General features: G+C 33.8%; 1 protein-coding gene across 2 annotated transcripts in view; it reads right to left on the bottom strand.

Moving 5' to 3' along the window:
• The window catches only part of cno (adherens junction formation factor afadin), a 354,944-nt gene extending 344,955 nt beyond the window's left edge, over positions 1-9,989 (bottom strand). For both annotated transcript variants that reach the window (XM_074183524.1, XM_074183525.1), the window contains exon 1: positions 9,715-9,989. The gene's annotated coding sequence lies outside the window, so the exon portion shown is untranslated. The remainder of the gene's footprint in view (positions 1-9,714) is intronic.
• Positions 9,990-12,123: the final 2,134 nt, after the last annotated feature.

Here is a 12,123-nt window from a genome sequence, read left to right as displayed (position 1 = left end):
ATTTATTTGGGAAATTCAAATAACATGATAAGTCATAACAGATGTTCAATATGCCCACCATTATTGTGAATGCATAATTGATAACGTCTTCTTATATTTATAAGTGCATCGGAAATTGCTTCATTATTGACATTTATATTCATTATTTCACGTCGAATCGTGTCTATTATTAATTGAATATTATTATTATTATCGTTATTAACAATGTTTTTTAGAAATCCCCAGAAAAATGAATCCTTAGGGGTCAAGTCTGGACTGTTAGGTGGCCGTTTAATGCTTCCATTATTTTCTATCCATATTGGGAATACATTATTCAAATGTTCTTGAACATATATCTGGTATAAGATAGGGGTAACATATGGTATATTTTTGAAATCAGGAAAAAAAGACAATTCCAAAATTTCAATACCTAATATACTGGGTGTCTCATTTGAAAAAAATATTACAAACTTTGTATCCCCTGAAATCTGCACGCATCTGTATTTTTGACAGCATTTTATCAAAATTTAGTCCTAAGCACACAACTTTTACATTCAACTTTTTTTTCTGTAGGCAATAATAAAGATGATAAGGGGTCGGTAATTTATAGTGAATAATCCTGTACCACTTGTAAACATTTTTTTGACCCAGAGTAAAATCATCGTATGCCACTGTCACCATTTAAAGTGTTTTTGAGCACTCAATTCCATTTTTTAAACTAAATGCATATGCTTTGATCCATTATTTCGATAGCAGAAAATTGCCGAACGGGCAAAACACTTCTAACTTTTATGCCTCTCACCAACAAATTGACAACAACATTGACAACATATGTTAGAGACAAATGTACCAACATAAAAAAAAGAAAAAATCGCTAATCGAATGTACACGTGTCCCACGAAATCTGAACAGTCACCTTATTTTTTTAACATAAATTTATTTCGAACGATTGCAAAGAAACCATTTTTGTTCATGAAATCGATTCTGACCTCATTGACATATTCATCCGAATTATTCTATTAGGTGGTTTTACTGTATTTAATGTTCAACTGCTGCCACCCACACAGACTGATTACGCCGAAATAACAATCTTGCCGCTCGCTATTTTGAGTCACGGCGATCCCTCCGACTCGAGCAATTATGAGTCGCGGGCATGACGTCATCCAACACTAACTGGATTATTGCTAAATCGGATGACGAAGCAAACGAGGGTAGTTAACTTTCAGGATGAATCCTCCTGGCAACAGGAATGTTCATCAATTTGGAGGACATCGCCGCCAGCTGAGCACGAAGTTAAGGTAAGCTAACTATCGAGACAGAATGCAGACATGTCCCATTTACAGGGTCCGGAGATACGATGGTAATTCCTTGAACAAATTTATCTGATAATCTCCTCGTAAAGTGATTCTGCTGAATCAAATACATTTTTTTTATTAACTTATTTATCTAATACTTAAATATCAGGTGTTTTTATAAGAAATAATCGTTTACAAGAAACACTTTTTAAGAAACTTATGTCTGAAAAACAGTTTTGTCTCTCAACTTCAAATTTAGAGAATAGGCATTACGGACAATAAAAACTTTTTTCATACGAACCAAAAAAGATCCAATCTTCTTAACATATTTTGATGATACTCAGTTTAATATAAATTAGTAGCTCAATATCAAAAAGGCGCCTGGTCCTGATGAAGTGCCCGTCATCGTAATTAAAAAGTGAGCAAATGAACTCGCACCAGTATTTTGCAGACTTTTCAACTTGTTTTACAAGAAAGGGGGGTTTCCTTCAAGAAAAATCTTCCAAATAACTATAGACCAGTCGCTTTGCTATCAGTGTTACCAAAAATCATGGAGAAAGCCGTAAACCACCATATCCTTGAGTATTTGGAAGGCTTCAACATCTTGAGCGATCATCAATGTGGCTTTCGGAAACAAAGATGAATAGGCAACCTTCTATCACCCATATTTAGAATAACGCGATTGAGAAACATGGAGAGTCAAGAGCTGCTTGTCGAGATCATTTTTGTTTGTGGCTATTCAGCTTCCTGAAAAAACATTCCGTGCAAGTGGCCGTCGCAGATGTCTCTCGAATGTTTTCACCATCAAAGCTGGTGTTCCCCAGGGATCCATATTGTCTCCAACTCTCGTTTTATTGTGTATTAACGACTTATTGGAAAAAATCAAGAATCCAATATAACGCTTTGCATACGACAGCACACTTGTCTCGTCATTATATTTGGATTCCGGGACATCGGCTGTGGATGCACATCTTCACCGGCAGCAGAAGGTTGCATATCTTAATGAGGATCTAGAAGTAATTTCGAAATGGGGTGAAACTAGCTAGGTTCAATTCAATACCACAAAAACCCAGGCATCGGTTTTCTTTAAAAAGATAAATGTCTCCGACCCGGATATAATAATGTCAGGTCTGGCAATTCCGTTTTCTACTTTGATAAGTTTGGGGTTAAAATTAACACCAATAGGGGTTAAAATTAACACCAATAGGGGTTAAAATTAACACCAATAGGGGTTAAAATTAACACCAATATATCTTGGCACAATCATGTCGCTGGAATTGCGAAGGCTGCTTCTCAAAAGCTTGGAACACTGTTCCGAACCAGAAAACTGAACACACCTCAGCAACTTTTGATGCTTTATAAAGCTCAGATCAGATGTTCTTTGGATTATTGTTCTCATGTATGGAGCTCCGCCCCTAAACATATCCTGAAGCTGCTGGATTCCATTCAGAAAAGAGCCATCCGCCTAATTGGAGACGCGAACATCACTTGCAATCTTTATAGTCTGGAACATCGAAGAAAGGTTGGGATTTATCTCTCTTCTGTAGATATTTTCAGGAGAATTGTTTAAGTGACTTGGCACATTTGATTTCACCAAGAGCGGTACATATCAGAAATACGCGACGGACTGTGGCTACTCTTCGTTTGAGGTTCAACTCAGTACACCTCGAACTTCAATGTTTGAGAACTGTTTCATTTGGAGAACTGCGTTTATATTATTAGGGGAGCCCAAGCGGGGATTTCGGGATTTACTAAAGCGCGGCAGATTTATATACAGGGGATACCTTGTACCCGGTTAAATACCTCCACCAAATATGAGCCTCATATATAAGGCTGCCTGTGAGGGATAAAGGATCAGATTAGTAAATAAAAATTGATCATCAGAAATTCTCAAGCGTGTCAGATTAAATTAGGGTGTGTTAATTACCTGCTAAAAAGTGTATATTCCAGTAATCCAGCTAATTTTTTTATCTTGAAGGAAATAATTCAAGGATAACGAAAAATATATAATCTGACTGATTTCCGCAAGCCGAAATAACAAAAATTCGTTCGATAAAGTTTAATGCGTGCAGCTGTGTGATACCTATATTTCCCTCTCCCAGTTTCTATTTCTCTATTCTCTATTCACTTTTTCTCTATCTATTACGCTCTCAGTCCGACCCCACTCTAAATTCTGTTGCCATGACGCCATCACAGCTGATCACAGAGTCTCGTTCGTGATGAAGATGATGATTAATTAATCAATTAACTGATGAATGTATAGCCGTTACTACGTGGTAGGAAATCATAATGAAGAAAAGAGAAATGAAACTTTCTTTGTTTTTTTACCACTTTTATTTGTATATTACTGGAGTTTTTTTCCCAACACCAAATCTTTATTTTTAACGAGGAGGTGTTAAAAATAACGATTTGGTGTTGGGGAAAACAAACTCTAGTAATATTCATTACTACACCAAAGGTTCCAAACAGTGCATCATAAGTACTTTTATTTGTAATATTTGTATACACAATATATAAGTTTGAAAATGTCCTTATAGGACGAAACTGCACTAACGCTAGTTACAAATAAAAGTGGTAAAAAACATAGAAAGTTTAATTTCTCTTTTCTTCGTTGATTAATCATTTGATTATGAAAATTAAATTTTTTTGAGCATTTTAAAAAAATTATTTTCTTATAAATACAAGTATTCTACTTAAAAAACATACTTACACTTATTTATTCGCATGATATTTCCTGAGCTTTTCAATTAATTAAGTTCAATGAACTAAAAAAAATTATAAAAATATTGTTTTTGTCAGATCAAGCGAATCCCTTTAGATAATCGTCAGATTATGAGACAGCACGTCTAAAACATAAACATGAACCATATATATCTTAATCTGACGCGCTTGAGTATTTCAAAATGGCGAATTTTTTTGCACATTATAATAATGGCCGCAAGTTTGCGTCAGATCGAAATCGTCAGATTATTGAATGAGAGCTTTTTTTGTTGCACTTAACACCCCCTTAGAAAAGCTGACGCGCCCATTTAATTTTTTTCTTTTCACTTTCAACCCTTACGTAGAACCACCCACATCATGCAAACGATCAGATTAACATACCAACATTATTAAAAATAAGTAGGACATTGATGCTATCAATATCTGACGCGCTTGAGTATGTCCATGCAACAGTATTTTTTACATATTTAAAAATCTATAGCCGCTTCCCCCACCGATGAAAAGGTATATATTATATAAAATTTGTTTCTTCTTATCATCTAAGCTTTGCAACCTAATATGTCTCAATGACGCTCGAGTAAATCCCCATTTTGCATCGTGAGCTCCCCTGCTATATGTGGAACACATTTCCCGAGAATTAAAATAAATTCACAAGTTTTCAAAGTCTTGCACATACTCAGCAGCCAGACAATATTGAACATCAGTCATACCGTTCGTACCGTACCGTACCGTACCGCATTCCCACCAAACGGACAAAACCACAACAAAACAGCAGCTGTGTCGATTTCGCCAAAACAAGTGTTAATCTCTGATGGGTATCGATTATCGGCACTATGCAGGTTTTTTTTTTGATTTATTGTTCATTTCAAACAACAATGAGATTTAATTTTTCTTTGTAGAACATGAACGAAAAAAAGCAAGGGACAGCTCACAACTAAACACTCCAACTCAGACTACTTTTATCTGTTTGGTGGAATTCAAGTTTGTTTTCGAAACTGAAACAAGTTTTTGAAAACGAAACTAGTCGCAACCGAGTCCGTTTGGTGGAGATCCGTCTTTACGAATAAATCAATCAGAGAGGGTTGAAGACTAAATAATCATTATAACACATGGTGGCACCATTGCGTTGGTGAATTAGTTTTCAAGTTCTTGAGATAAATTCAACTTTCATTCTGAAGTCGTAAGTTTCAAGTCGTAAGAATTCATATTGGCTAATATTTGTGACAAAAAACTTGGGACATGTGCGTGAATGTTTTTCAATAAAAATCAATAATCTACATTCTTGGAACTTATTATTTACATCATATTTTTCAAAAAATTCGATCCACCGATTTAATAAATTTGCAAAACGGATTCATTCATTACTCCTTTGTATTTACCTTTTCTTCTTGACCAAATGAGTAGAAACTTAAATCGGATTAATTCCCTGTATTTATGTGGGTGTAACAAGACACTTCATACGGGCGCATGAATAAAGAGGCGAGTAAGAACACACACACAGGAACATGGTAGAGTGCGTAACAGTGTAGTTTTTCTGAGTTACGTAATTCGAATCCAAATAAATTTCAATAGGTATTGACTTACAAAACTTCCGCAAGGATATTTCAAAAATATACTCATAGATTTCGATTGGAACCTATGAAAATTTCCATAAAGGTATGGGAGTTATAGAACAGGCCGAATACTTTCGTTTAATGTGAAAATATTTCTAGTAGAGCTATTTTTTTCAGAAGAAATGAGTTTTTTTATCGAAACAATATAGAGGGTTGCAGGGGGGTCATCTGCAAAAGGAAAATTTAACTAAATATACTTACAATAATCATCCTTATTTATACCATAGATACATATTCTAGGTACATGCGTCTTAGGTATCTTCAATTAAATTCACAATATTGCCTTATCTACTAGGCAAGCCTTCAAATTTCTTAGTGAGCCATATAGTTCATACAACATAGGTACAATAAACATCGTTCTTCAAGAAGGTGTGATTTTGGTTTCCTTCGATGTTAGTTTCTTATTTCCTAGCGTCCCAATTCCACAGATCTTACAATACCTCTGGGAATTACTAGGAAAAAATAATTTCAATAATAACGAAATTGATGAATTTGTTTCTCTCACTAATTTGTGTATGAAAATAAAACCGTCTCCAGGTAGAAGGTTGCTTTTATGAACAACAGGAGGAAACGGCTATGGGTAAATTACTTTTCCTCTTATCAGGCAAACCTGTTCATAAGCAGATTTGAAATGGAAACCAAAGAAAAGTCAAAGTGTTTTCCTAGGATATGGCTAAGGTATGAGGATGATATTTTCGCGATATTCGATAACAAAAAATCGAATATTGACAGATTTCCATCAATAAAATTCACGTATGAGTTACAAAATAAAGGACAACTTCCATTTCTTGACGTTTTGGTAATGAGGAGTCAATATGGAGGGCTAGAATACGATGCATTTAGGAAGGAAACCAGCACGTACAGATATATTCCTGAGAGTTCACATCACTGTGGACAGCACAAACGTGCTGGGCTGAATTTTCGAGTGCCTCGATTTTGACTTTTCCTCTCACACATGAGAGGTTCACAAAAGAAAAACGTACAATAGAGGAAATAGCAGCCAGTATCGGTTTCTCGAGGGGTATTATAGATGATATAATAAGGAATAAAGAGTTTAGGTCAAGAATGAATGGAATCTCGACTTTTTAAAACGACGAAAACCAACACAAATATATTTCAGTTCCATACCACCAATACACAAAGAACTTTGGAAAGATTTTCAAGGAACTAGGTATGAAGGTGGTTTTTAAGTCATACACTACAAAGCCTTTTAGCAAATCCAAAAGACAAGATCGAGAATTCGGAAAAGTCTGGAATTTACGAAATTAAATGTAAGGACTGGGATGCAAAATATTATGGACAGACAAAAAACTCTCTTAATATAATATATAAGTAACGCTTAGCACACCTAAAATATGGAAGACCAGAAAAATCAGCAGTCGCCTATCATATTTTGCAACAAAACCATTCCATAGACTTTAGTTCATCAAGATTAGTTAGACAAGTTCACAACAACAGGCATTTAGATGCCTATGAGAGAGTGTAGAAATAAATAAACATAATAATATTATGAATAACGACGAGAGATCCATACCTGATAGTATATATACTATATAGCTTGTTAAATAATATTTTAATTATTAGATTTAACTGACTATTACATAAGGACACATTGTAAAATTAATTTAAGACTAGTAGATAAGGCACAATTGTGAAATTAATTTAAGATACCTAAGACGCAGGTATTACCTACAAGAGGTATATATGATATGAATAAGGATAATTATTATAAGTATATTTACTTTAATCTTTCTCTTGAAGATGATCACTTGGTGATCGAAACACGTGTCGACGTGTTAAAATAACGGTTTGATGTTGGGAAAAAACACTAGTAGTATATGTTATAGAACATGTTGAATACTATTATTGTTCTGTGTAAAAATATTCCCAACAGCACTATTATTTAGAAAATGTGATTTTTCTTGGGTTAGGTGAGTCCTAGGTGAGTCCTAGGAAACTAAAACTTGGTATGTAAGTGCTTCTTAGGTCTAAGATGTGCTCTAAGAAATGATTTTCAAATATTCTAACTGAGGCGCCCCTCGTAGGAGTAAAAGGGGAGCGTTTACATAAGAAAATTACCTTTTCATCACAGTTTCCCCGTACCGCTGTATTTTCGGGTGTTGAAATTTTGTATGTAGGTTCGTTTTATGTTGCAGATGTGCAATAAGAAAGGAATATTAAATATTCCAACTGCGGCGACAGCCGAGGAGGGAAAAAGGCGCATCCATAAAACAAAATTATCTTTTCATCACTGTTTCTTAAATTTCTGGTGGGCGAATTTATATTCAGTATCAGCGGGTCGCTAGTGAACAAAGATGTCTAGTTCATGCAAAGAAGTAAGTTTAAGATAAACAAACTGGAAGCAAAAACCCCTCTCAAAACAACTACTTTTAAGAACACTGAGTAATATGAAAACACTTTTTTCATTCAGTTTGTCCTCCAAACCAATGTTAATCTTCCCTAAAAATGTACCCCTTCCAATTTAACAACAATTTAATTTCATTATGAAACCTCACACCAAATGAAAAAAAATCGAAAGACCAGATTACTCAAAAATGAATGAATACATCTAAAATGATTCTCGCTTTAAGAAAAATCAGTGGCTTATCACTTTTCAAATTGATTCAGAGCAATCTCCGCACAGAGACCACTCATAACAATAAAAAATCATGTTGTTCAACAGAAAATACATGAAGTCATAGCGGAGTTATCAGAAAAACAATAGCACCTTTATTTTTATCAAATAGGGTATGTTCATATGAAGTTTATTTCCTCAAAATGAATCCAAAAATAACCATTTCAAATATTATCATGTAAACCTATATGTCCAGGAATACGTAAAATTGAGTGAGAATATTCCTACCATAGTTCGGTACGATCCATAATACTTGAAATGAATCCAAAACAAATAAAATATCTACAGAGTTTATGACATTTTTACCAGAGATTGTAAATCTAAGAAGGTGCAGAGCCTCTTGAGTATTAATGACAAGTAGGTAGGTGCTATACAGACCAGTACTTAAAATGTATATTTTGGTTAGAATATATCTGAAAACACTGCCTATACCTCGAGGTATACACTGTGTTCATATACTTTTTATCAAAAGTAAGCCCCTGAAAAAGTCGATTTTTGAACTTTTCAATGACAGTGATACTTGCACGAAACTAAAAAAACACTTGGAAAATCGGAAATAGACAAAAATTTGAGCCTAAAAGACCCTTAAATTCTCAGTGATATCTTGTTACTACTGTTGAAATAGTAACAGGTCTGTTTTGCAATAAATTTTCAGATATCTGTGAAATTTATTGTTACTGAAGAACATAGCGTGACATGAAAACCTTCATCAGATTATACCAGTAGAAATATCGATTGAAACTATGCCACTAAGTAATGTTCATCCATGAGAACTCCAGCCACAAAAAATAATATACCTTCCTACGTAAAAGATTTAACTAACTTTGGGAATATTTAATTTCCTTATTGATATCCAACAATAAGAAATGCTGAATCTTATAAAGATTAAATATGGGTACTCAAAAGAAAATTTGTAAGATTTTTGGTAAGTACTGGAAAAACAATGGTCATTTCCTTCTTGGAGGAAATTCGAGGATATTCATTCAACAGTTATTCAAATTTATATCTAACATACCCCACAGGAAAATTAAATTTTGAAATTGACCTTGATCAAAAACTACTAGTATTATTAAGGCAACTTACAATTCCCTTAACGTATGTTAAACACTTCTTTGTTTATTATAATCGAAATCAGATATTCCAGGTAAGTACTAGAAAACAAAGAATCTAAAATTATTATTCATTGATCATTTTACATTCTTCAATAATGAATTCTAATCAAACCTCGTGGAGAAAAGAGATGACAATCTTTATGATCTCAACCTAAAGTGGACATTTAAACGTCCTCGTGTCCGTTTTACACCGTGTAAACTTGGCTCCTACCTGTCCACCGTACTTTCTCAACAGTTTATAAGTGGTTTTCATAAATGGTTAAAGTTTTGAAAAAACTTCCACGAACTATTCAAATAATAATATGAAAGTTGGTATTTTGAATTTCTCTTGCGCATCTCAATTAAAACAAACATCTTACCTGTTGTTTATCCACAACTAGAATAATTTGCACTCAACACAGGACATTTAAGAACACAATAATACTATTATAACTGCTGAATTTGTTCAATATGCACTACACCCACTTCAAATTAAAAACACACTTTTACATGATTTTCGCCGCCAACACGTATTTTTCGAACAATTTTCCTGAGTATGCGTAAAAACAGGAACAGCGTACGTCAAACGTGATAAACGCTTACAACTTAAACTGCAAAGCAAACCAAACAAGCGATGATTGCTACGACGAAGAAGGTAATCAAACGAAGATATCTTTTTCTCTCTGCGCACAATGTGATGCGCAACTTGATTCATTGACAGGTTAAAAGACAATTGACGTAAAAGATGAGTTCTTAAATTCAACATAAAATTGACCAATAGATGGAGCAAAAGATGAATCCATCAGATCCGTCGCTGAATTCGGGAACGTTTCTGAACGTTGAATGTTGATTATACACATCGAAAGGACGGCTAAAGGATCCTGTTACAAGTAATGAGAGGTCAGAGAAGTTAATTCAGAATCAAATATCATGGAAGTCGTAAACCTATATCTTTAGACAATATAAGTTTGTGAGTTCTGTGTACGCTGTTGTTATTATTCATACTCTGACCCTAACGGCAACCGATAAAAAAACATTCTTCCATTCAACAGTTTCCAGCAAATAAAATTTATTTATTATGTTCGAGACGATAATTGATGAATGCAGCAGCTGGATGAATTGAAGCGATTTTTCTTCACTGAATGATTGCTGTAATTTCGTCCATATTTGCGAAAAAAAATTTAAAAAAAGCATATTTTTTAGTAAGACTATAATAAAATTACAATAGAAGCAAAAAATATCGCTCTCTGAAACGGTTTGAGTACCTATATGTTTCATTAATTAAAACATGACATGAGATTTGACATACAATAATATATGTCCAGTTGATTCAAAAAGCTCCTTTTGATGTATCCAGTGCAGTGCTTGTTGTTTTTTTGCCCTGGGCGTAACCATTATAGCCAATTTAAGATATGTTCCAAAAGTAACTAGAAATATGGTTTGGTTTTTATGAAATTACCACTTTGTGGTTTCACTGAAAAACCAGTTGTATACAAAACATGGTTTCCTGAAAACTGGTTAACTAAACGTTAAAATACTAACCAATTAGTGACTGGGTACATGTCTTAGGACGCAGCCAATTGAACATAGAGGGCTGCAGATATAGTTTACTCGTCTGTGACTGAACGAAAAACAACAACTAATCGATGATTTTGTTGTGGTGAAAGTGACAATGGAGAATGTTCCTCCTGATGAAAATCAAGTAGTTTTCATAAAAGAGCTCTAAAACAACGCATTTTAAACTCATCATTACCTTTTTCTTTAAAAAATTATTTAAATACTTAAAAAAGAGGAATGCAATAATGCATTCAACATTTCAAGGGATTCGTTTCTATTTCATCATTTGGAAACATCGGTTATAGCTAATAAAGGACAATGAATATATTACCTGTATGAGACAAACAAAGATGACATATTTCAGAGGCGTGCTGTTCTGTTTACTTATATTCCGAGTTCCGAGACATTCTGCGACATATGACATTTTGTGCACCTAACCTATCTTCCTCTATATAAATGAATAACAAAACAACTGTTGTATATATGGCTTGTGGAGGTGGTATTAGAATATCTAGGTACGTATAAATTATTTCAACTTGATATAGGCGCTGTTGCCAATATGTGAATTAGAAACAAATCCCTTTAAAAATTAAAACCCAACATTTGAAACATCAATTTGAATACTTTTCGAAGTGAATTTTAAAAACTCATAAATCAAACTCAACTTTATTTTGTTCAAACTTGCATTCGCTCTAATAACCCGTATTGAGGAACATTCCCCATTGTTGAAAAGTACCTCGGCCACTTTCATGTTGCTTAGAGAAAAACAATAAAAAAATTCTGACCCAAATAGTTTTTGTAATTGGAGAGTTAATAATTAATTACACAATATTTTCACATTCTAGATGAGTAAAATCATATGATTTTCATGTCATTTCATCATTACCATTTTCTGAAAACAATATGGAAATTATAATGAATCAAGAACTTTTTAACTCTGATTAGTTTCCGGTTATCAACTAGTTTCTCATTTAGGTAATCGGGACAATGGACAAACTACGTTGAAACCCAGAGTGAAACAAATACAAATTTAATAAACATTAAAAACAATAATATTAAAAACGACTTGTTTCTGTTCACTACATTCAATTTTATCGCCTTTTTCAGCCGTAATTTAATTTGTGACCAATGAACTCAGGTGAGGCACACTTATATAAGGAACTAAGGTGTCTTTTCACATTAAAATATGCATCTATCTTTGAAGAACACAAAAGTGTACCCAACTTATAATT

This window comes from Leptinotarsa decemlineata, unplaced genomic scaffold (genome assembly GCF_025532065.1).
Source record: "Leptinotarsa decemlineata unplaced genomic scaffold, Ldec_3_MD MMD2_tig00026340_RagTag_RagTag, whole genome shotgun sequence".
Taxonomy (NCBI): Eukaryota; Metazoa; Arthropoda; class Insecta; order Coleoptera; family Chrysomelidae; genus Leptinotarsa; species Leptinotarsa decemlineata.
The sequence above is the reverse complement of the archived record's forward strand: the minus strand, read 5'-3'. Positions and strand labels throughout refer to the sequence as shown.